Source organism: Tamandua tetradactyla, chromosome 1 (genome assembly GCF_023851605.1).
Source record: "Tamandua tetradactyla isolate mTamTet1 chromosome 1, mTamTet1.pri, whole genome shotgun sequence".
Classification (NCBI taxonomy): domain Eukaryota; kingdom Metazoa; phylum Chordata; class Mammalia; order Pilosa; family Myrmecophagidae; genus Tamandua; species Tamandua tetradactyla.
This window is the reverse complement of record NC_135327.1, coordinates 20,786,359-20,812,598: the sequence shown is the minus strand read 5'-3', so window position 1 is coordinate 20,812,598 and position 26,240 is coordinate 20,786,359. Positions and strand designations below refer to the sequence as shown.

Sequence of the window (26,240 nt, the reverse complement as noted above, 5' to 3'; positions counted from 1 at the left end):
AATTGTGAATCATGCCACTGTGAACATTGGTGTGTAAATGTCTATTTGTGTCCCTGCTTTCAGATCTTCTGGGTATATCCTGAGTAAAGGGATTGCTGGGTAGTAAGGCAACTCTATACTTAGCTTTTGTGTGGAAGGTTTTTATGGATCAGGTTGAAAATGGCACACATCATATTCAATTGCCAGAACTTGGTCCTAGTTGTGAGGGAGGCTGGGGAATGTATTCTAGCTGTGCGTCCAGGAGCAGGAAGAAAAGTTTTCAAGAGTGCACAGCAATATCTGCCATCCCAGACATATAGTTAGTTGGTGGTGGTATGGGAAGAGGATCCCAGGTATTCATCCATTCAATAGTCAATACCTATTTATTCGGTACTATGGACCAAGTATGGCAGATAATACAGCGAACATAGACAGACCCTGCTCTCATGGAGGGGGAACAGCAGGTATGACTTCCGAGGGAGGCCAGTGTACTGGAACAGAAATGTAGGGCTTTTGTAGCATATATGAAGGAGTTTTTGAATGTAATTTTAGGAACAATGGGACTCTACTAAAGGATTTAAGCGGGAAAGGGAACATGATCTGTTTTATGTTTTAAAAAAGATCACTGGCTGCGTTCTGGAAAATGGACTGGCAGGTCAGGGTTGAACAAAAGCGTAAAAGCCGAGAGGCCAGACATTGAAGACAGACTAGAGATGGGAGTGACCTGGCTGGTGTGGTGGTACTTAAGATGGAGAAAACTGATAGCTAGGAAAAATATTTGAGAGGTGGACAAAGGGACATGGTGACTGACTGGATGTGGGGGGCGACGGAGAGGGAAGCGATACGAATAATGATTCCTAAGCTTTCGGCTTGAGTCCCTGGGTGGGTCCTAAATGGCACCTAGCTCAGAGGCAGTTTGCGCGACCCGAGTTAGGTAATGTATATGACAGCGCTTTGGGAACGATCAAAAGGCGGCTGAGATCTCTTGGCGCGACCAAAACAGTGCATTCCATTTTATAAATGGAGAAACTGAGGCACGGGATAGCCAGCGGATGGAGTCAAGCATCGTCGCGTTCGTCTCTGAACCTTTGGTGGGTGGAAGAACCGAGGTGCTTCGGGCAGCTACTACGTACCAGCTGGGTGCCAGGTCCCGCCCGGCAGCGCTCCACCAGCCCGGCTCTCCTGGTAGGCTGCACACGTACCAATAAAGTTATTGAAATTGACGCCGGTTGCTAAGGAAGTGGGTCGCTGAGCCGGGTTGCTAAGGAAGTGAGCAGCAGGCCTCTCTCCCCATCCGGGGCAGAAAGGAATGGCTGAGCCCGGGGTTTGCCGCCGACCTGGCCGACCCTGCAGCCGTCGCCGCAGCCGGCTTTCGGCTCCGGCCGCAGGTGAGTCGGGGACGAACCTGGGTGTCCGCGGGGCAGGGCCCAGTCCCTCCAGCCGCCTGGGGTCTTGCCGGCGGCTGGCGCTGGTGCCGCCGCCTGTCTTTGCAGCTCCGCACGCCGAAGCATCCTCTGTCTTGCCTCTCCGGCATCCTCCCACTGGCCAGGCGGCCTCGCCCCTTCTCCTCGGGCGGGGCCGCGGCCCGACTCCCAGACCCGGCCATATGCGGCGTCGGGGTCCATCTAGCGGACCCGAAGCTGTGGTCAGGACCCCAGCTTCGGAGAAGGGCGGGGAAACGAGAGCGCTAGATCCGAACCTCGGCGCTACTCTTGGCTTGCTGTGTGACCTTGGGCAAGTCACTTTCCTTTTCTGATCTCAGTTGACCTATTTGTCCAGTGGAGTTCTGACACTTGCCGCTCTGAGTCGTTCAGATGATGAGACGTGTATGTGAAAGTGACCTAAATGGGGAGAGGGAGAATTCTTAGGGCAGCCTAGCATGGAGGCCAAGAGTCCAATTTGAAATCTGAGTGCATGAGTTTGAGCCTCTACATCTCCGCTTAGTAATTGTGTGGCCTTGGACAAGTTACTTATTCTCTCTGAGTCTTTTCCTTTTTTATAAAATGAGATAATGGACCACTGTGGGAACCTAATGAGACAGATTATGTGAAGTAACTTGGCACCTAGTCAGTGCTCTACAAGCTATTATGAGGCTAGAAGGGTGGGTTAGGCAAGGCTTCCAGAAGATGACATTGGGATAGGTGGGATTTAGCTGTGTAAAGCGCCAGCTCATTTGGGTTTTCTTCCTGCTGCTGACACCCCTGTCTCAATTTTATTTCTCCTTTCTGCTCAGAGCAAGGAAGGTGGTGTGGACTTCTGCAAGTAGCCTTGGTTAGGGAAACTCTGAGGTCAAGTCCTCCTAGATGGCTGGGGTTATGCTCTTATTTCCTAGTTGGGCCTTGTTGATCCTTCCAGAAGAAAAGGGGTGTCTTTATGTCTTTTGGAAAGTACTTAGAGCAGTAATAGCTTATTACAAGTATATGATTAAGAAGGTACTTTTTTTTTTTTAACTCATTTAATCTTCAAGTAGTCTTTGCTGGGCAAGTGGTGATGTCATCCCCATTTCACAAGTGAGAAAACTGAGTTTCAGAAACCTGGTTGTCTTGCCCAGTAAGCTTAGCTATTAAATGTTGGAACTGGACATGTTTCCAGGGAACTGGACATGTTTCCAGGCAAATCCTTTATTTTCTCTACCACACCATGATGTCTCTCTGATTTCTTAACAGTAGCTGTTACAAAGCCTCAAGAGTGTTCTTTTATAACTTCTAACTGCTATGGCTAGAGGCTTTTCTTCCAGTGCCAAGGAAACAAGATCTCACATAAAGCTTCATTTAAATACATACTATCTGTATTAGTCAGCGTTCTCTAGGGAGAAAGAACCAACAGGATATATCTGTAAATATGAGATTTTATAAAGGCAACTATGGGATGTAGGAGTTCAAATTTCTTAGGGCAGGCTGCAAGCTGGCAACTCCTATGAAGGTCTCCAATGAATTTCCCAGGAGAAGCTAGCTGGCTGAAGTAGAGATGAACATTCTCTTCTGACTTCTCCTTCTAAAGCCTTCAACTGATTGGATTAGATGTCTCTCATAGCTGATGACACTTTCCTTAGTTGATCGTAAATATAATCACATAGATAACAGTCAATTTACTAATGATTTAAGTCCACGAATGTCCTTAAAGTAATGGTTAAGCCAGTGCTTGCTTGACCAGACAGTTGGGCACCATTACCTGGCCAAGTTGACACAAAACCTAACCATCACAGCATCCAGAGTGTGAACCATAAGTAATTACCTCAGAAAAGAGCTGGGATATTTAAAAGGGGAACTCTTTGTCCGTTAGTGCCCTCCTCTTTAAAATGAGGGAAGTAGACTAGATGATATCCAAAGGCCCTTTCCGTGCTATTGGACAATTCTGATTGCAACTAGTGGTTAAAGGCATGGAATCAGTCTTCCTAGGTTCAACTCTTGGCTCTGTCACTTCCAAGCTGCATGTCACTGAGCAATTTATTTCACTTCTTGTGTGGCCGTTTATTCATCTTAAAATGGGTATAATAGTATCAACCATGTATGACAATTGTGAGGATTTATTTGAGCCTAATTCATGTAAAGTACCCGGCATATTTGGTAAATGTTAGCTGTTGTTACTATTGTTATTTGAGCTTCGCAAAGCATCTGTACCATGCTTTATATTTTATTTATTTTTGATGAAATAAATTAAAGTAAACATTACAAGGACATTAGGAGCATGAACCAGTAGCTGTCATAGTATTATATCAATGTAGCTGTTATTTTAAGGTTGTACCTGGAACCTGCAATCTCATGCCAGAATGGGTTGAAAAGAAGAATAAAGGGTTGCTGTGAGATGCCAGGTTTGGTTACCATCACCCAGTTCAGTAAACATCTACTAAAGCCCTCTTTGTCAAGCACAGTGGGAGCTATGAAGATCAGACCCATCTCCATATCCTTCAAATAACCTAGATCTTTATTTGCAAAATAACTAGCATTTGAAATGATTTGACTTATTTAAGTGAATTAATATCTTGTGTTTACTCAGGCTGTAAAGTCACTGATTCAGACTTCTGTTGTGCCCATAGGATTCTGCTGGATGCCTGGGTTAGAATCCTCAGGTTGCTCTCTAAACCTTTTATCTGCTGATTGTGGGTCCCTGAGAAAGATCCTGCTCTTGTGACGTTTAATGATACAGTGCTTTCTGTTTGTATGGTAACTGATGGCTTGCAAAATTACAATTACATGTGTCTTCATTCATTTGGTCTATTAATAACCCTGTGAGGAAGTGAGGTACAGATTAAGATCCCCATTGTACAGTAGAAGAACCTGAGTTTAAGAGAAGTTATGTTGCGAGCAGGTGGGCCGTTTCTGATTGAAATCTAGGTCTTCTGGCCCTAAGTTCAGTGCTCTTGCCACTATGCTGCCTCAGTTTCATTTGCTCAACATTTGCCGAGCTCCTTATATCTTAGGCTCTGTTCAAGCCCTGGGGACATAATGGTGGAGAGGTAGGCATAGTCGCTGCTCTCATCAGCTTTTATTCTAGTAGCAGCAAACAATCAAAGCAGTAAATGAACAAGGTAATCTAATAAGGTTAAGTGCTATGAAAACAATAGTATAGTGATGTCATAGAGAGTAACTTCCTGATGGGGGTGGAGGACTGCTTCTTTAATTGGGTGGTCTGAGAAGCCCTCTTTAAGGTGGTGACATTTTTGCTGAGACTTGCTGCTCAGAAAGGGCCAGCCATTTGAAGATCTGGCACACAGAATAGCAAGGATAAAGGCTCTGAGGTGGGAACAAGCTTGGTAAATTCCAGGGATTGCAAGGAGGTTCCAATGGCTGGAGTGAGTGAGTCGGGGAGAGGGGCAAGAGGAAGAGGTGGGTGAACATGGGAGGTTTGGGAGGTCTCAGATCATATACAGCCTTGTAGGCTAGGGTAAGGAGTTGGGGTTTTATTCTAAAAGCACTAGGGAGCCATTGAAGGCTTTTAAGAAAGGAAGTGACATGATCTACTTTTTGACTTTTATGTGACCAGTGAATTTTAAGGGGTGTAAGTGTGGCAGCCAGATGGTTAGTTTGGAGGCCAGGAGGGAGGTGATGGTGGCCCTCTAGGGTGGTGGCAGTGAGAATAGGATAAATGGATGGATTTAGGATGTATCTTGGAGGTAGAACCAGCAGGATGGTGAAGGGGAGGGGAGAGAATGAGAGGACTCAAGGATGACTTTTGGGTTTTTGGCCTGAGCAGTCAGGTAGATGGTGGTGGTGCCGTCTGTCTCTAAAATGATGAAAGAGCTTTTTGGTAAGTGCCCTGTAAGGGAGAATTAGCTATTGTTTACTCTGAACCCCTTGGAGGAGAAATCAAGTTATGAACATCATATCTTATAGTCGGTTAGGGAGGATATCCCTGATTAAGGTAAAGGAAGACAGCCAGGTGCACCTAATTGAAGCCTTCACTGTGCCTCCTAAACCCTGCTTTTCTTACACGCTGGCTCCTTGCCTGCTTGTGGAGAGGCAGGCGTGGGTTTGCTAGGCAGTGCCCATCTGTCTTGTGCTGTTGGCATTGCTGTCTTGACTTAGGATCTTTGGCTTGATGAAGGCTGGAAGAAAGCTGGCCAATTCTGGAAGAGAGAGTAGAATCACTAGTGAAACTCATCCTCGGTGCCTTCGATGCCACACTCCCTGCCAAAGTGGTTCTTTCCTTGGCCACTGAATGACATATTTAAAGTTTCAGAGCTTTTGCTTTGGGAATCTTCTGAAATTCCATTCTAGTCTGCCAGAATTCCTAGAGGATCCTTAACTACAAGTCTCCTTTTCATATATTCCAATAATTGCACTAATTGGTACATGCTTTTTTTTTTTTTTTGTATGCTGTATGGCAGGATCACATCTCATTATTTTTCCATGGGAGTATCCTGTTATTGCAGCACCATTTGTTTGTTGAATTTTTTTGTTTGTTTGTTTTTTATTTGTTTGTTTTTTGGGAAGTGCGTGGACCATGAATCAAACCCAAGTTTCCAGCATGGCAGGTGAGAATTCTACCACTGAACTACTCTTGCAACCCCAGTACATGCTCAATTTTAAGATAAATAATCCTATCACTACCACTTGTATAACTTTCCAGTTTATAAGCCTCTTTCCTGGGCATTCTCATTTACCTATTTTCAGTCAGTTGAGATCATGTGGAATATGTATTATCCCCAATTTACAGGAAAGGACATTGACATGTAGAAAAGTCATTCATTTCTGTCAATAATATTAAGCACCTGCTGGGTGTTAGATTAGGTCAGCCCTTGCTGCTCAAATTGTCTTGTTCAGTGGGACAGCAGCACCCTGTCCGGTGGGAGCCTGTTAGAAATGAAGAATCTCGGCCTAGATCTAATAAACCGGAGTCTGCATTTTAACAAGATTCCTGGGTGTTTCCTGTGCCCCTTAAAGTTTGAGGTGCACTCCTCCAGGTAATAAGTAGCAAAACTAGGACTGAGCCAAGCACTGTTCTAAGTACTTTACATATGTTGTCCCATGTAATCCTCACAGTAAAGCTGCATATTATGGGTACTATTATTAATCCCGTTTTCTAGAAGAGAAAAGTAGAGGCACAGAAAGGTCAAATAACTTCCCCAGATTGACTGATTCTAAGTCTCTTGCTATCACTCATTCATCTGTTTTTTAGGTGGGCCAAAATCACATCCCTGGATGACTGGTCAAAGGCCTTTCTTTTCAGTTCCTGGGTAACTAATTTTAAATGCTGATGTAAAAAGTGACTTCAAAGAATGTTTGAGGAAATCAAGGGAAAAAAACCTTTGCACTATTTTAGCATAACTGTCGCGATCAGTTACTTGACTGATGAGGCAACAAACAGATTTTCAATTTGGTTAAGTCTGCCTCTCATGTTTCTTAGTAGTCTAACTCCAGGGCCTAAACAGCTAAAGCAGGTAGGATCTGAGAACCAGTGTCATTTAGCCCTAAGCTCTTTCCTGATTCTGGGAATAATATCTGCATTAGGACAGAAGAGAACGTTAGGGTGCTCTGAAGTTTTAAAAACACCTGCTGACTAATTTAAAAAGATTCACTCTCCCAGTGTCTCAATTTTCCTTCTCTGCCCTGTATGTTCATTACTTTTTCTATTGACATGTCCTTATCCCCATAGAGTCTTAGAAAGATTTCTATCTTGATTCAGGCCTCTGCTGTTACAAGAAATTCTAGAGGGAAAGGCAGTGGGATGAGGGAGGAGACAGGAATTTTAATGGAAATTCTGCCACTTGCTTTGTAACCTTGGGGCTGGGGAAGACTCAACCTTTCTGGTCCTCAGTCTACATGCCAAGTAAGAATATGGGACATTTCCCAAGGCCCTTCCAACTGAGCTTCAAGGTGGGTGACTTCCTTGATGACCTTCCTTGGTGACTTCATAGGGAGTTTCTCCCAGACCTTCCAGGGTGGGGCTGGTAGAGGGATTTTCTTGGCAATTAGCATTACAATCTGTTCATTTTATCAGCAGTATGCATCTGCGCTGCAGCTTGGAATGTGGGTGTTTAAGGCTCAGCTATTCATGATGACACATTGTGTCTCCTCACATTGTCACACTGATTGCTAACATTGAGCTCCTCACACACGGGCAAGTCTATCTTTATTATGTTGATTTATCTAAATCATAATTTGCATTGGACAGTGAACTGATGATTGTGATCGGTGTGGCTTTACATTTAATGTTTTTGGGAAAATTTTTGCAGCACTTCATTTTGTTATACTTGAGGGTGGTGTGTAAACGGAAGTGGATTCCGTGGACTAGAAACGTGTCTTAGATCTTTGGAACCTGAATGCACTGTTACCCACCCTGGAGTCCATATCACCTTCAGCAGTGGTTTTAGGAAGAAGAACTTGCTTGGGGTTTTGTGTGTGATATGAATTAAACAGAAACTAAGAGCTCATAGACACAATCTTCAGCAGCTTAGTGGATTTCAGGAGACACAATTTATAACACATTTTTAGAACCTAAGCGAAAATCTAGCTGGTAAATCATAAAAGAGTGTATTTAGGTGAGATGAAACATCAGCTCAAATTACTTAAAATAACCACAAGAAGATAATCCTTAGTGGAAAGTTACTTGTTTTGAAGATTTGCAATAAAGTGTCAGATTCTAGCCTGACAACCATATGCAATGTTTTTCCTCCTTTGTTTTTGCAGTTTCTAGCATTTTTAAAAATAGAAGGTCTCTGATTATAAAAATGGTAAATTTCCATTTGAGGAAAAATGAGAAAAATCCTGAAAAGATTAAATAATATTCATTTTAAGTCCCACTGCCCAAAAATAACCACTGTTCACACTTTATTCTCCATATGCAAATATACTTCTATATGTATTTTATCTTATGGATGTATGTACATTTCTTACCTTTTCCCCCCAATTGTTGGATATTTAGGCTAATTTCAACATTTTAATGTTACCAAACAATGTTACAGAGAGCATCTTGATGATTATCCTTGCATGAAACTTGGCCTACATTTCTGGTGATTTTTATTTTTTTATTCCTTCCCAAGTCTGGTGATTTCTTTAAACTAGATGCTTCAATCATTAAACCATTTTGATTAAAAAGCCAGCCTCTTTAAATTATGTTATTACACGGCAGCATTTAAATAAATAACCTTGAAAAGACAGAAATTGCAATTGGGAGCTGGGGAAATTTCTCATGATAATGGTATCCTAACAGTTTTTAGCTTACTTGTCCTCTTGGAGCTGTTTATTTTTTAGATAGATGTGTTCAAAGTGTGTTTCCCATTTTGTATTTGGAAATGCTTACTTAACATTTTGTAACCATTTTTCCATGTTTCCATGTTTAATAGTTTGCAGATAAAGTATTGGGTATTTAGGTGGTATCCAGCTTGTTAATAATTACATTTAATTGCTGTAAAGACATCTTTTTTTTCTCTCTCAGTTTCATAAGAGAACAGTTCTAATGAAGTTTTGGGAAATGATAGAACTTGATAAAAATTCTAAAGAACTGTACATTGTCCTTAAAATTTGTTTAAGATCCTCCCTTTAAAGGATCTTTAAAAAAAAACAACTTGAGATATGATGCGTACACCATAAAGTACCTTTTAATAGTTTTTCTCAGCCTTCTTTTTTATTAATTTTTAAAATACCAAAAAACACCAAACAAATAGAAACATTCCTAACTTTTGATCATTCCATTCTACGTATATAATCAGTAATTCACAATATCATCACATTGTTGCATATTCATCATCATGATCATTTCTTGGAACATTTGCATCTATTCAGAAAAAGAAATAAAACAAAAACAGAAAAAAATTCATATGTACCTACCCCTTACCCCTCCCTTTCATTGATCACTAGCATTTCAATCTAAATTTATTTTAGCATTTGTTCCCCCTATTATTTATTTTTATTCCATATGTTTTACTCATCTGTTGATAAGGTAGATAAAAGGAGCATCAGACACAAGGTTTTCACAGTCACACAGTCAGATTGTGAAAGCTATATCATTATACAATCATCTTCAAGAAACATGGCTACTGGAACACAGCTCTACATTTTCAGGCAGTTCCCTCCAGCCTCTCCATTACGTCTTGAATAACAAGGTGATATCTACTTAATGCGTAAGAATAACCTCCAGGATAACCTCTCGACTCCATTTTGACTCTCTCAGCCATTGGCACTTTATTTTGTCTCATTTTGCTCTTCCCCCTTTTGGTTGAGAAGGTTTTCTCAATTCTTGATGGTGAGTCTCAGCTCATTCCAGGGTTTTCTCAATCCCTTAATGCTGAGTCCCAGCTCATTCTAGGATTTCTGTCCCATGTTGCCAGGAAGGTCCACACCCGTGGGAGTCAGGTCCCATGAAGCAGGGGGAGGGTGGTGAGTTTGCCTGTTGTGTTGGCTGGAGAGAGAGGCCACATCTGAGCAACAAAAGAGGTTCTCTTGGGGGTGACTGTTAGGCCTAATTTTAAGTAGACTTGACCTATCCTTTGTGGGGTTAAGTTCCATGTGAACAAACCCCAAGATTGGGGGCTCACCCTATAGCTTTGGTTATCTGCACTGCTTGTGAGAATATCAAGAATTCATCTTGGGGAAGTTGAATTTTCCCCCTTTCTCACCATTCCCCAAAGGGGATGTGCTGGTTTGAAAGGATATATGCCCCCTAAGAAAGCCATGTTTTAATATAAATCTCATTACTTAAAGGTAGAATAGTCTCTATTCAATGCTGTGTATTTGGGACTGTGATGGGATCATCTCCCTGGTTGATGAGATTTAGTTAAGAACGGTTGTTAAACTGGATTAGGGGATGACATGTCTCCACCCATCTGAGTGGGTCTTGATTAGTTTCTGAAGTCCCATAAAAGAGGAAACATTTTGGAGAATGAGAGACTCAGAGAGAGCAGAGAATGCTGCAGCACCACGAAGCAGAGAGTCCACCAGCCAGCGACCTTTGGAGATGAAGAAGGAAAACGCCTCCCGGGGAGCTTCATGAAACAGGAAGCCAGGAGACAAATCTAGCAGATGAACGCTGTGTTTGCCATGTGTCCTTCCAGCTGAGAGAGAAGCCCTGACTGTGTTCACCACGTGCCTTCTCACTTGAGAGAGAAACCCTGAACTTCATCGGCCTTCTTGAACCAAGGTATCTTTCCCCGGATGCCTTTGATTGGACATTTCTATAGACTTGTTTTAATTGGGACATTTTCTTGGCCTTAGAACTGTAAACTAGCAACTCATTAAATTCCCCTTGTTAAAAGCCATTCCTTTTCTGGTATATTGCATTCTAGCAGCTAGCAAACTAGAACAGGGGACTTTGCAAATACTTTTTTATTCACTGTTCAAATCACTCTGGGATTTATCGGGTCTTAGCCTTCTTTTACTTCTTTAATCACTTTTCTTTCTCACGCAGATTTCTTATGAGTAGGACCCAGAATATGGACCTTTAGCATTTAAATTCTTTATTCTCTGAATAGACTGTTCTTTGGCAACATTAACCAGAAATACAGTATGTACGTATTCGGTTTTGTACACTGTATGAGTTGTGAGAATAAGGCTTGCATTATGAAATTGGTCAGTGAACCAATGCAATTCCTTTTTTTTTTTCAGTATGGAACACGTCACGAATTTGTGTGTCATCCTTGCGCAGGCACCATGCTTATCTTCTCTGTATCATTCCAATTTTAGTATATGTGCTGCTGAAGCAAGCACCCGATGTGTTTTTTAATGTGTGTGTGTATATATATATATATATATATTTCTATTGAGAAATCTTTACACACATACAGACTCCAATCAGTGGCTTATAATGTTATCACATAGTTGTGTATTCATCACCATGATCATTTTTAGAACATTTGCATCACTCCAGAAAAGTAATAAAAAGAAAAAACTCATACATCCCATACCCTGTACTGTCCCCCGCCCCCCCATCCAATGGACTCTTGGAGAAGGATTTTTAAAAAAGAAGTCTTTAATTCATCATATTACTGAAATGAATCATGTCGTTTATAGGAAATTGTTTGATCAACTTTGGGAACTGTCTACTATAAAAGTAGCCTATGTAGCAGAGCTTCTCAGAGATGTGCACATGAGTGTCCCAGGGATCTTGATAAAATCTGATTCTGATTCAGGGGATGTGATATGGGACCTTGGATTTGGCAAGGTTCAACAAGGTGGAACAGAAGATTCTCACTAACACTGAAACGCAATATCTTAAATTATGTTGAATCAGATGGTGAGGCAGTTATTCCCTTTTAAGCGCTTTTGAGCCTTTTGTGTCAAGGAGAATATTTGGTTGGTGCTAGTCTGTTTCTTAACATTTGCAGTGCTCCCTTTTGAACAAAGAGAAATCAGGCCTTGGGTAAGCTACAGCATCTAGCTGGAATATAATAATATTGGCTTGTGTCCTTTTATTTATTTTTACAGTTACCTTCTATTTATGATTAGTGGTATTGAGTTTTCATTCATGATAGTGGCATAAAAGTTTCTTTTTAAAATAAATTTGCATTAAAATATAAATTGATTTGGGCCACTATGGCTCAGCAGGCAGAGTTCTTGTCTGCTGTGCTGGAGACCTGGGTTCGCTTCCTGGTGCCTGCCCATGCAAAAAAAAAGAAAATTTAAATTAAATTGATTTAACTTAGAATGAGCTGGGACTCAGCATCAAGGGATTGAGAAAATCTTCTCTACCACAAGGGGGAAGAGAGAAATGAGACAAAATAAAGTGTCAGTGGTTGAGAGATTTCAAACAGAGTTGAGAGGTTATCCTGGAGGTTATTCTTACGCATTTTAGCTTAAGGTATATTAGAGAGGTTAGAGGAAAGTGCCTGAAAATGTAGAGCTGTGTTCCAGTGGCCATGTTTCTTGAAGATGACTGTATGATGATATAGCTTTTGCAGTGTGACTGCATGATTGTGGAAACCTTGTGTCTGATGCTCCTTTTATCTATGGTATGGACAGATGAGTAAAACATATGGATTAAAAATTAGTAAATAATTGGGGAAACAAATGTTAAAATTAAAAAATATATATATTGGATAGATGGAAATACTAGTGGTCAATGAGAGGGAGGGGTAAGGGGGATGGTATGTATGAGTTTTTTCTTTTTTTATTTCTTTTTTTGGCGTGATACAAATGTTCTAAAACATGATCATGGTGATGAATATACAACTATGTGATGATATTGTGAGCCATTGATTGTATACCATGTATGGAATGTTTCTATGTTTAAAATGTATGTGCTTGTACGTTGTATCAATAAAAAGTAAAAAAAAAAAACAACAGAATGAGGAACAGCTATGTGAGATATTGTGAGCCACTGATTGTAAACCTTGGATGGACTGTATGTGTGTGAAGGTATATCAATAAAAATATTTTTTAAAAATTAAAAAAAAGACCCAATTGGGACATCCCCACTGGAAGCATCTCATAGTGAGCATGGGGAGAACTGGTCAGATTAAGAAATATGGGTAGTTCATGCTGAACATGCACCAACTCTTAACTTATCCTAAAATCTTGCTTTTCAACAATAATTTATATCATATTCTCTCTTTGTTTAATCTCCTTTTCCAGCTGTGGCATACCTGGCTGTTTTTTGTTTACACTTACTGAAAGAGGTACCATGATGGTGGGCTTGCTCTCAGAAAATCTTATCATCCGTGGTCCATAGTGAACTAATTGAAATTCCCAATCTAATCATGACTTGAAAGGATCTTTATGGCTTGTGAGCCATAACTTGGATTTCTCTTTAGTACTATTGGTTTCTACAACTTCTGAATATGCCAATTAAAGTGGTTCGGCTATACAAGGAATCACATAAACTAGACATCAAAATGTAAATATATTTGCCTATAATAAGTGAAATTTAAGAAAATGTGTACATTTTTTAGAGTAACTTTACCAAGAAAACACATTGCGGTACTGTTTTTGTTTACCTTATGTTGTCAGTCACTAAAATTCATTAATGATTCTAAAATCATTTACCAATCAAACCAACCTCCCAAGATTTTCACTGGGGAAAAGAAAAATTGCCATCTATAAGCACCTATGATAGGGAAACCTCATTTGCAAAGCAAGAAATGTATTTCTGGTGAAACTGATTAAAAGCATTATTAAATATTAAAATTTTTTTTAAATAAAGAGAATGATGAAAAAATATGGATTAAAAATTAAATAGTAGAGGGAAAAATAAAGTTGATTTAAAGAAAAATCTTAGGTTAGGACAGGTGGTGCATGGCTATTGCAAAAATTGTGAGGGGACAGTCACATGATAGACATTTGAAACATGCTGGTGTGGAGAAAAGACCATAGACTTTGGAGCCAGGTAGGCCTGGTTTCTGCCTGCTTTGCAATTTCTTAACTCTGTGTGCATGTTATTTCCCTGTGAAAGTCTCAGGTTTTTTCTCCAGTAAACTGGAGCAGAGCAGGAGGTACCTCCCATGAACCAGGTACTATTGTGCTTGTTCTCACTTAATCCTCACACACAGCAGGGAACAGGGTATGAGTGTTGTTCCCATTTTATAGGTGAAGGAATAGGCTCAAAAGAGTGAAGACTGGCATGGAGCTCTGGAGCTAGTGGTAAAGCTGAATTTCAATCTCAGGTGTGTCTGAATCTTTTCTTTGTTATTCCAAGCTGTGTCTCTTTTTTAACTTTTTGAAGTGTATAATATAACATATATACAAAGCAAAGAAAAAAAAGAAATCGTTTTCAAAGCACTGTTCAACAAGTAGTTACACAATAGATCTCAGAGTTTGTCATGGGCTACCATACCATCATCTCAGATTTTTCCTTCTAGCTGCTCTAGAACATTGGAGGCTAGAAGGAAAAAATATTATTTTTTATCATCACAATACTTTTTTTTGTGAAAAATGATATATTTACAAAAAAGCAATAAATTTTAAAGCACAGCACAATTAGTTGTAGAACAGATTTAAGAATTTGGTATGGGTTACAGTTCTACAGGGTTAGGTTTTTTTTCTAGCTGCTCTAAGATACTGGAGACTAAAAGAAATATCAACTTTGTGATTCAGCAATCATATTTATTTGTTAAACCCTGTGTGGTAGTTAGATTCAGTTGTCAACTTGGCCAGGTGAACATACCTAGTTCTGTTGCTGTGGACATGAGCCAGTGGTACATGAACCTCACCTGTTGCTGATTACATCTCCAGTCGGCTAGGAGGTGTGCCTGCTGCAGTGAATGATGTTTGACTTAATTGGCTGGTGCTTAAATGAGAGAGCCCAATGTAGCACAGCCCAAGCAGCTCAGCATACCTCATCTCAGCACTCGCAGCTCAGCCCAGGCCTTTGGAGATGCAGAAAGAAATCACCCTGGGGAAAGTTGTTGGAACCCAGAGGCCTGGAGAGAAGTCCAGCAGAGACCATTCTGTGCCTTCTTACATAAGAAAGAACCTCAGTTGAAAGTTAGCTGCCTTTCCTCTGAAGAACTAATGAAGAAAATCCCCTTTTATTAAAAGCCAATCCATCCCTGGTGTGTTGCATTCCAGCAGCTAGCAAACTAGGACAAGGTGTAACAACTAAGGTATCAGTGGCTGAGAGAGTTCAAATAGAGTCAAGAGGGTACTCTTGAGGTCGCTCTTATGCAAGCTTCAGTTAAAGTTAGCTGCCTTTCCTCTGAAGAACTAATGAAGTAAATCCCCTTTTATTAAAAGCCAATCCGTTTCTGGTGTTTTGCATTCTGGCAGCTAGCAAACCAGAACACCCTACCTTCTCTGTATAACTCCACCATCACCTTTGAAATTTCTATCCCACTCTTTAGGGGTATTTGAGCTATGGGAATTCTAAATTTTTCATGTTGGGAGGGGCTGCCAATAATACGGGGTAGAGAGATGGAACTAGCTCATGTTCTTGAGAGTCTGGGCTCTCTAGGATTCAGGACTTATCTGGACCAGGGACCCATGTGGAAGTTGTAGGTTTCTGAAAAGTTATGCTAGTGCATGGAACCTTTGTAGAATCTTATTTATTACCCTGGGTGTTCTTTAGGATTGGCTGGAATGGTTTTGGTTGGGGGTTGGCAAGTTATGATAGGTAGCAATGTCTTAACTGAAGCTTGCTGTGGTAGTTAGATCCAGTTGTCAACTTGGCCAGGTGAGCATACCTAGTTTTGTTGCTGCGGACATGAACCAATGGTACGTGAACTCATCTGTTGCTGATTTACATCTGCAGTTGGCTAGGAGGCGTGCCTGCTGCAGTGAAGGATGTTTGACTTAATTGGCTGGTGCTTAAATGAGAGACAACGTAGCACAGCCTAAGCAGCTCGGCATTCCTCATCTCAGCAGTCGCAGCTCAGCCCAGGCCTTTGGAGATGCAGAAAGAAGTCACCCTGGGGAAAGTTGTTGGAACCCAGGGGCCTGGAGAGAAGACCAGTAGAGACCATCCTGTGCCTTCCCACGTAAGAAAGAACCGCAGTGGAAAGTTAGCTGCCTTTCCTCTGAAGAACTAACAAAATAAATCCCCTTTTATTAAAAGCCAATCTGTCTCTGGTGTGTTGCATTACGACAGCTAGCAAACTAGAACACTTGCATAACAGGAACCTCCAGAGTAGCCTCTCGACTCTATTTGAACTCTCTCAACCACTGATTCTTTATTAGTTACACTTCTTTTAGTCAGGATGGAATTGTTGATCCCATGGTGCCAGGGCCGAACTCATCCCTGGGAGTCATCGCCCACGCTGCCAGGTAGACTCTCACCCCTACATGTCATGTCCCATGTAATGGAGAGGGCAATGATTTCACTTACAGAGTTGGGTTTAGAGGGGGGAAGACCACAACCGAGCAACAAAAGAGGTCCTCCAGAAGTAAGCCTTAGGCATACCTATAGGTAGGCTAAGCTTCTCCACTGCCTACTTCACCAGAGTAAGCCTCAAGATCAAGGGCTTTGCCTATTGATTTGGGTGTCCGTAGTTTTTGACACAGTATCAAAGGATTCCCTTATGGTAAAGTTTAATAGTTCCATATTTTTTCTCCGCTCCCCAGTACTTGCCAATACTTTTTGATGATCTGCTTAATATATTGTAGGATGTATCCAGGCATTACATTAAGCTATACAGGATTAAAGGCCCTCATTCTTGTTCTGGGCTCCCTGTGTTTCAATTGTTCAAATGAGCTATCCAGACAGGTTGAGTTAGATTAATGTGCTACAGAAAATTTAGGTTCCAGACAAAATAAAACTTTCTTCCTTTAGTCTCAAAGAGTAGGTGTGGTTCTAAAATATAGACAATGTCTTCCTTGACCCTGTGTTCTGAATTACCTTAATGCTGACATGATCAGTGTGCTGGTTTGAAAGGATGTTTGTACCCTTGAAAAACCATGTTTTAATCAAAATCCCATTTTGTAAAGGCAGAATAATCCTTATTCAATACTATATGTAATTAGATCATCTCCTTGGAGATGTAACCCAATCAAGAGTGATTGTTAAACTGGATTAGGGGAAATGTGTCTCCACCTATTTGGGTGGGTCTTGATTAGCTTCTGAAGTCCTGTAATAGAGGAAACATTTTGGAGAATGAGAGATTCAGAGAGAGCAGAGAATGCTGCAGCACCATGAAGCAAAGAGTCCATGAGCCAGTGACCTTTGGAGATGAAGAAGGAAAATGCCTCCTGGGGAGCGTCATGAAATCAGAAATCAGGAGAGAAAGCTACCAGATGACGCCGTGTTCACCATGTGCCCTTCCAGCTGAGAGAGAAGCCCTGAATATGTTCAGGATGTGCCTTCCCACTTGAGAGAGAAACCCTGAACTTCATCGGCCTTCTTGAACCAAGGTGTCTTTCCCTGGATGCCTTAGATTGGCCATTTCTATAGACTTGTTTTAATTGGGACATTTTTTCAGCCTTAGAACTATAAACTAGCAACTTATTCAATTCCCCTTTAAAAGCAAGTCTGTTTCTGATATATTGCATTCTGGCAGCTAGCAAACTAGAACAGTTGGCTTCGTTCTTATCTCTAAATACCAGGTTATACATACATAAAATAGCCTCTCAAAATCCAAAAATAATAATTACCACTCTGGACTAAATGTATCTGCTCTAAGAGCTTAATCTAGGCCCCTGTTTTCTTATAAGCATTTTAAAAAGGACATCATACAATAATTGTTTCATTTCTGGCTTATTTTGCTTATCAAATGCTCCACAGTTTCATTCACATTGTTGCATGCCTCACGACTTTGTTTCTTTTTGTAGCAGCACAATATCCGATCACATTTATACACCATCGTTCGTCAATCTACTTCTCAGTCAGTGCATCCATCAACCACCTGCATTCATTAGGCATCATATACAATGCCCAGTGTCCACAGTCCATCAACACTTTCAATTTTAGATAATTTCATTGTTCCCAAGACAAATATAACCAATAAACACACCCTCATCAAATAGGAAATCTAAACCTCTCTTTAACTTTTGTCCTTCCCCACTTTGTTTAATCCTGCTGTTGCTGTGATGCTGCTGATGTTTTCCTGTCTCTTCTGTTTAAATACACATTTTTCTGTGGCCCTCTACTCAGCTGAATAACAGTCTGATTAAAATGAAAAGTCATTAGTCAGAGGGGAATTTTTTTTTCATCTTGGAAAATTTCAAGTATACATGAAAGTAAAATAGTATAAGAAGCCATGAACCCATCACCCACCTCCAGCACTTATCAACACTTGGTAATTTTGTTCACCTATACCCTCTCCCCCTACACTCGGCTTATTTTGAAACAGATCCTAGTCAGCATATAAGTTCATGTGAAGATACTTTTGTATTAACCTCTAAAAGATGAGAACCTTTTTAAAAAAACATAACCACATTACCGTATCCACACCTAAAACAGGAACGATAATTCCTTAACATCATCTAATTTTCTGTGTCCATATATCCCTGATTGTTTTGTAAATTTTTTAACAATTGGTTTGTTTGACTCAAGATTAAATAAGGGCCCCAAAGAGTATGTAAGTCGTGGTGTACATTTTCGGCAGAGAAATGGCCTCAGCTTCATTTCTTTCCTGGATTGGTACATGGAACAGGAAGTTCCTGGCAGGAAGGCTTTTGAGCTTCATAGCTTGGTGGTGGCTCAGAGTAGGGACTGTGTGGTGAGCGTATGGAGAACCCGGGACACTTGCTGGTGGGATGATAAGTGACGCAGCCTGGGGAGGGAATGGATTCTACTAGTTTGCACCCACATGTGACATGTGCCTAAAGATGCATGTCCAAGTTATTCACTGCAGCATGGTTTGCAGTAGAAAAAATAGAAAAGAAAAGAACAAACCCAGAAGCAATCTGGAATGTCTCTCAAGAGGGGACTGATAGTACTTTATGAGATAAACATACCATGGTATCTAAGCAGCTATTGAGGGAAGGGTTATTTTCAAGATCTATAAAGCAGATGTAGAATGGTGTATAGTAGACTTTTCACTTGAGTAATATAGGTACACATATGCATATGTAATGCATCAAGTATCTTCCCAGGGGTAGGAGAGAGATTAACTTGTTCTCTGTATGTTCCTTTGTACAGTTTGAATTGTTTTAACCTGTGTATCATAGACATACACACACACATGCATGTAGGTATATCTGTATATATGAAAATGTTTTTTTTTAAATATGTGAGTTTGTTTATATGTGGGGTTTTTTAGTAAGGCAAACGTGATTTTGAATCCTGACTGTTCCACTTAATTTCTGTGTGACCTTGGGTAAATGACTTAATTTCTCTAAGCCTCTGGTCTTTATTTATAAAATGAGGTTAATGCTTACCTTCTTCATAAGGTGATTTAGTGGATTAAAAGTAGAATGCTCATAAAGCTCATGATACACTGGAGTTATAACTATTGAATACAACAAAATCCTAGACCCACATTGATTCTGAATGGGATTTGTCCTCCAGACTCGGATCCATTTTTTTGAATGTCTTTTATGAACATTTCACCATCAGATACAAGAAAGGATTTCTTTCCTTCTTTTTTTTACCCCAGATAAATGCTTTCTTTGTTTGCCTGTTCATGTCATCAGATGACAGGGAATAAAGCATGGTGTCGGTTTGAATTCAGGGCAGGAATTTATTTGTTCATGTTTCTTGTTTGTGACCTTTCTCCTTTTTTTTCCAGAGAAGTAGCTTGTCTTCTGAAGATACTTAAGCTGAAATCGAGGTGCTAGACTTTTTTTTTCTGAACAGAAAGTAGCTTTATTGCATTTTTCCCTGATTATAAAAGACAGCATACATGCACCTATCAAAAAGTCCAAAGGGAAAAAAAATTGTTAGCTCACTACCCAGAGATCACATCACTTGCATTTCCTGATTATTTATTATGTACCTTGTCATAGGCTGAGCATTTAACATTTATTCATTTAATCCTTAACTGTACTTTAAGGTAGGTATTGTTATTTACCTTCATTTTATAGATGAAGAAACTATAATTTTCAAGATTTTAAGTGGCAGAGTAGAGATTCAGCCTCAGATCTTTTGAACACAAAACCTTTGTTTTTACCCATGACTTGACTCTATCTTCCCCACATCTCTCTCTGCACATGGGTGTACACCCACAAGCATAAAATTGCATCATAGTAATCCCTCTGTTGTGTAGCCTGCTTTTTTTCGCTCAACAGTATGTCTTGGATATCTTCCCATATCTAAATACTTAAAGGCCTCTTTCATCACCATTCTTCATGACTGCATAGTTTCGTATATATGTACTGTAATCTCAGTAGTCCCTTATTGATGAGTATTTACATGGTGAGAAACGGTGCTATGATAAACATAAACACGCACACACATCTTTGCACATGTGTTCAATACACAGTTATGTCCTTAAAATGAATTCTAAGAAGTGGAGTTTCAAGGGATGTTCCATTCAGAGTTTTGGTATTGATTACTCAACTACCCTCAAATAAGTTCTGCCAGTTCAAGATGCTGTGGCTCTCATATGTGTGGTAAGAAACATTTAAAAACATTTTAGGTAGTTTATACAACTGTTGAGCTTATAAAAAAGATGACCTTATATTTTATATGCAGTGCCATCAATAACAGCAGAGTGTCATTTATTAGCTTGTTATTCTGACACCTTTCCTCTGAATGCCTTTTGCGACTGAGGCTACATGACGTCAGATGTTGATATTAGAAAGTAAAAATTCCATTGCCGTAGTTCTTGTAGATTCTCTTTTTATGAAACTTCACCATAAAGTTAGGACAAGTAATTTTACTCATATGACCCTTAGTTCATCATTTGAAAAAAAATTTTTTAGTACCTTATATTCATGATGATCAGTAAAAATTTCGTGAATGGATGGACAAAATGGGAAAAAAATGAATTTTGACACCTGGATATTAGTTTACTTAATTTCACAAAATTTTTCTATCTTCTTTTTCCTTAATTTTATTTTTGACCAGGTATTCATTCACATGAATCATAATTCAAGAGGTATAAAAGGATGTACAGTGAAAAGTCTTCCTGCTACCCTTGCTCCTCAGCCTCTAGGCTCTTCTCCCTACAGGCAGTCAGTTGTTATCTGGCTCTGGCCTAACCCCCCAGATATATTTTATTGACATATAAACAAATATAGAACTATTCCTTTGACACAAATTTCATGTCAGTTTTAAAGTTCTGCAGGGCAGTGGTGTTATTTTTCAATTGAAGATGAATAATCTTGTTTTGAAAGTGTGTAATTCCCATTGTGATAACTGGTCCTCATAGGAACCAAAGAACCATTACTGGATTTGCTCTCTTGGTGTGGTTCAGAGATTGCAAACAAGGAGACCTGATGCTTCAAAACAATTAGAAACGATTGTGAAAGAGAGCAATGTTGATGGCAGTGAGGTGGAAACAGGAGAAACAGCTGCTTCCCTTGAGAGAAGCCTGCACAGAGTTGGGTTTGGACTGGTTAACAGGGAGTTGCTTTTATCCTCTTGCCTAAATGTTGCAGTGCTTTTCTGATGGTTCATGGACCATGCTGTGATCTATGGCTCAGACTGCATGTCAGGCACTCGGAATCCTTGAATCTGGGGCCAGGCAATTGGCAGGTGGTTGCCTGCTGGATCCTAGAGGACATTGAGGTGGAATGCATTGATTAGAGATGCATTAGTATGCACTGTGTGTGCTTGCAGATTGCTTCTTGCAGAGCTGTTCTTGGTGAATTCACAGACCTTTGCTTTTTCACATTTGAAGGTCCATGCCCATGAACAAAAATTTGGAAAATACAGAAATGTTGAAAGAGTGGAGGAAATCACATATTGTCCTATCACCCAGAGTGAACTGTTACTGATGTTTTGATGTATGTCTTATTTCTATATAATTGTGATTATGTACTGTCATTCAATTTTATAAATTATCTTTCACTTATGATAAGCATTTTCCATGATTTCACAGAATCTTGGTAAATGTCATTGAAAAAGATGAACTAGTATGGCAGGCTGGAGGGTGATAAATTTCTAAATTCCATCATGTGTACATGAATTTGGTCACAGACACAGAGGCCCACTGGAGCAGGAAGGAAGTATAAATGAACAAAGCACTATGAGTGTGAGACTGTAGGGAGTGGGAGCTGTGAAGGACTGGAGAGCCTGGGTGCACCAGAGAGGCAGTTCAGCTGCTAGTGTTGCCACATGGGCTGTCAGATATTTCCATCCTTCCAGAAAAGCAGAAAATCTGTTTTGTTTTTTAATGTGAAATTGCTTGTGGTAGTTTTTTTTTTTTAGAAATTTTAGCAATTCAGAGAATAATATAGGAACATCCAGAATTGATGGTAGTGAACATTTTCTCTTATTTGCTTCAGGCCTGTTTCCTGTTTTGTTTTGTTTTTTCATGAAGAGAAATGATAAAATATTACAGGTAAAGTTGAAATATCTTGCCCATCCTCAGACCCATTTCCCACACGTCACCCTCCCCAGCTCAGGCAGTCACCGTCATGAATTGTTGTATATCCAGTCCATTTTTGATACTTATACCTACAAAAATGCAAGTCCATAAGCACCATATTGTTTTGTAAGTTTTTAGTCACAATTTTTACTCTGCATCTTGCTTTTTCACTCAACCTGTTTATTTATCCATGTCAATATATGTAACTCTAGTGCAGGGATTGACAAATTTTTTATGTAAAAGACCAGATAGTAAATATTTTAGGTTTTGTGGGCCATTCTGTCTCTGTTGTACTTGCTCACCTCTGCATTGTATAGCAAAAGGAGCCATAGATAGTATATATAAACAAATGGCTGTAGCTGTGTTTCAATAAAACTTTATTTATAAAAACAGGCTAGGCTGAATTTGGTCCGTGGGCCATAGTTTGCTGACCCCATTCTCATTTATTCCTTTTAACAACTGAATAGTATACTGTCTATAATATGACTATACCCTATTTTATGTTTCTAATCTCCTATAAATGGATGCTTAGATTGTTTCCAATTTTTCTGTTACAACAGGAGACATCCTTGTCCATGTTTCTTTGTGCACGTGTGAAGGTTTTTCACCAGAATATATACATAGGAGTGGAATTGCTGAGATTTTTTTAATTTTTATTTTTTAAGTACCAAATGGGCCAAATAAAGCACTTCAAGTAGAATGTAACTAGTTTGTGACTTCTGTCCTCGTATCTCTGTAGGAAGCCAACAGTTATTGAGAAAGTAAATCATACCTATTTCTAGAATTTGTGATAAGGCTCTGACAGGTAGCAAAGGTGAGGATACACAAATCTAAACGTGAAAGATTTAGAAAACTGTCTAGAGCGGGTGGCTGTTGTGAGAAATGTGAACCTGATTTCTTCAATAGATGAAAGAGAAGAAGTTGGGGAAAAACTCTTAATTTTTCACATGTAATAGCCATTTAGACAGTGGGTGTTAACATCAAAATGACAAGTTTTAGCAACAGAGGTATTCAGGATGAAGGCGATGAGCTGCTGACCTGTGGCACCTTCTTTCCTGCCAGTGCTTTGAGCTCCTGTAGAGATTTATCACTGTAATTAGATCCACTAGAAGAAGAATAAGGAATGTAATAAAGTAAAGAAAGAGTGTCAGGGCCTTCGTCCAAGAAAACCCTATTCTTCGAGGAGGACCCAAAACAAGATTTTAAGCCCTGATGGCAGGAAATTAAATTAGTTCATCTTCCTGAAATAGTACGTCAATAATACATGACTAGTCCAGTCTAGCGAAGTGAGCACAAAAAAGAAATGATGCTCTGTGTTCAGAGGCCGGAAGATTTAATTAAAGAGGACTCCTGCATTTGGGAATTCCTTCCTTTTTAAAAGATTTTAAAGATTATTGTAAGTCATTGTCATTCCTTTGTTCTTACCATTTTAGAGAGTTAGAAAAATATATATGAGACTGTACCAGAAGCAGCTGAATGTCATGGTCAGCTTGCTGCACACTTTTTTTTTTTTAAACAGACTTAGGACCTCATTGTTTTATTAGGTAAAAGTTGAACAGCTGTGCCTCCTCAGGGGGATGTAATGCAGAAGAATTAGTCCTCCAGTGACCCATCCTCCCCCACCCTCACATTTCTTGTCCTTCACGTCTAGGATCTTGTCTGATCATCCTTTGCACTGCAGCAGAGACCTCCCCCAAGGAAGCTCCTTTAGCTTTGTGTCTCAGCCAGCTTTTGCTGGCCTCTGTTGAAATGGAAGAGGAGACGGGCAAGGGAATTGGCCACAGCTACAGCTCAAAGGCCATTCACCTTGAAATGAAAAGGACACACAGTAAACAAAGTGGCCATTCTAACATCTGGTTCTTTGATCTCATCTGGCAAAATTCTAATAGCATCTGGAGGGTGATGAATGAACTGAAGGGCTGCCTTTTCTTTTTCTTTTTGCAATTTTCTTTAAACGGCTTGAGGTTTAGTTTTTACTGAACATCAGTTAAGTATTGGGATCTCAGTCTGTTTTTTTTTTTTTAATGGTGATGACTATGAACTGAACAATAAAAAATGTTATTCTAGTGATGGTTAATGCGTAAAATTAGAGTTTATTTGGATCTCAGGAATGACCCTTTGATAAAGGTTTTGGATGAATCTGTATTATTAACTTTAGTCCTACATTATATTAATTTACAAAGCAACTTCCCCCTTTGTAAGCACCTCTTAATCTCACAATCATCCATAGGAATGATTTTATAGAAAACAGGTGTGGAGATATTAAGTAGTTTTCTGGTTTTCCATTCTAAGACTACACTGTTTTATTACATGTAGCAACTACAAATGTGAAAGGCTACTTTTTGTGTTGCCATGTGCTTATCAGAACAATTTATATAAGAGCAATGGGGAAAAATTGACTCTGTCAGTTTATTAATCTACAGCATATATGGTCAAAGCGGCCCATCACTGCTTCATGTTCTCCCACCCTTTTGCTAGCAGGAGATATCTTCATGGGTAATACTCATAGCTAAAAAAAAATCAGTGTTACTACCATTTTAAGTAGCTTTTTAAATTACAAATGCTTATATTCTTTGATCCAGCAGTACTACTTCTAGGAATTTATCCTACAGATATATTTGCCCCCATATGAAAGTATGGGGGGTCCTAGGTTTTTCAGAGCAGAAGATTAGAAACAGCCTAAGTGCATCCAAAGGGTAGTGGTTAAAAACTCATGATGCATCCCTACAGTAGAGCACTGTGCTTCTGTCATAAAGAATAAAGCAGCTCTCTGTTTACTGAGGGAGCAAATGCCAAGATATGTTGTTTAGTGAAAAAAAGCAAGATGCATGACATTGTATATTACTCTTGAGTAACATGCTACCATGTGTGTGCAAAAAAGGAAGGTAAGTATGCATTAATACATATTTGCTTGTGATGTATAAACTCAGGAAAGACAGATTGAGGAATCTTATAACACTGGCTGTGGACAGGATAACTGGGTGGCTAGAGAACAGGTATGGAAGAGAGGCCTAGCACTGAAGAGCTGTTTGAATCTAGAACCATACAAATTGTCTATTAAAAAAAACAAGTGTGCACGGATGATTCAGTGGTAGAATACTCGCCTTCCATGTGGGAGACTGGGTTTGATTCCTGGACCATGTACCCAAAAACAACAACAACAACAGCAACTGAGTTTTTCTGGACTTTAAGCTCCCCCCCCTTTTTTTTTTTTCGATTTGCAAGTATTTAAACTTTTTTTTATTGTGTAGTATGACATATATGACATGAAAAAGGAATAGTTTTCAAAGTACCCTTCAATGGATAGTTACAGGACAGATCCCCAAGTTTGTCATGGGCTACTATATGATCCTCTCAGAATTTTCCTTCTAGCTGCTCCAGAATATAGGAGGCTAGAAGGCTTAAATATTTTTTTATCATCACAATTGACTTTTTCCATCTTTTTTTGTGGAAAATAACATATGTACTATAAATTTCAAAGCACAGCACCACAATTAATTATAAAACATATTTCAGAGTTTGATATGTGTTACAATTCCACAATTTTAGGTTTTTACTTCTAGCTGCTCTAAAATACTGGAGACTAAAAGAGATAACAATTTAATGATTCAGCAGTCATATTCATTTGTTAAATCCTATCTTCTCTGTACAACTCCACCGTCACGTTAGATCTTTTTTCCATCCCTCTCTTTAGGGGGTGTTTGGGCTATTGCAACTCATAATTTTTCATACTGGAAGGGTCTGTCACTAATATGGGGTAGGGAGATGGAACTATCTCATGTTCTGGAGAGGCTGGGCTAGGTTTCAGAACTTATCTGGACCAGGGACCCATCTGGAGCTTGTAGGTTTCTGAAAAGTTACACTAGTGCCTGGAACCCTTGTGGACTCTTATATATTTCCCTAAGTGTTCTTTAGATTGGCTGGAATGGTCCTGGTTGGGGGTTGACAGGTTATGGTAGGTAGCACGGTCAAACTGAAGCTTGCA

General features: G+C 39.7%; 1 protein-coding gene and 1 non-coding gene across 5 annotated transcripts in view; one reads left to right on the top strand and one right to left on the bottom strand.

Moving 5' to 3' along the window:
- The first annotated feature begins 1,246 nt into the window (after positions 1 to 1,246).
- The window catches only part of KIF3B (kinesin family member 3B), a 64,263-nt gene continuing 39,269 nt past the window's right edge, over positions 1,247 to 26,240 (top strand). Inside the window, exon 1 of one of the 4 annotated variants that reach the window (XM_077111663.1) lies at positions 1,247 to 1,367. The gene's annotated coding sequence lies outside the window, so the exon portion shown is untranslated. Of the gene's footprint in view, positions 1,368 to 2,425; positions 4,718 to 19,797; positions 20,334 to 25,059; positions 25,141 to 26,240 lie in introns of those variants that run through there. The other 3 variants (XM_077111669.1, XM_077111686.1, XM_077111679.1) reach the window with 3 other exon arrangements.
- On the bottom strand, positions 11,017 to 11,123 carry LOC143653071 (U6 spliceosomal RNA). Its single transcript, XR_013161074.1, has one exon. It is a non-coding gene; the product is annotated as a U6 spliceosomal RNA (small nuclear RNA).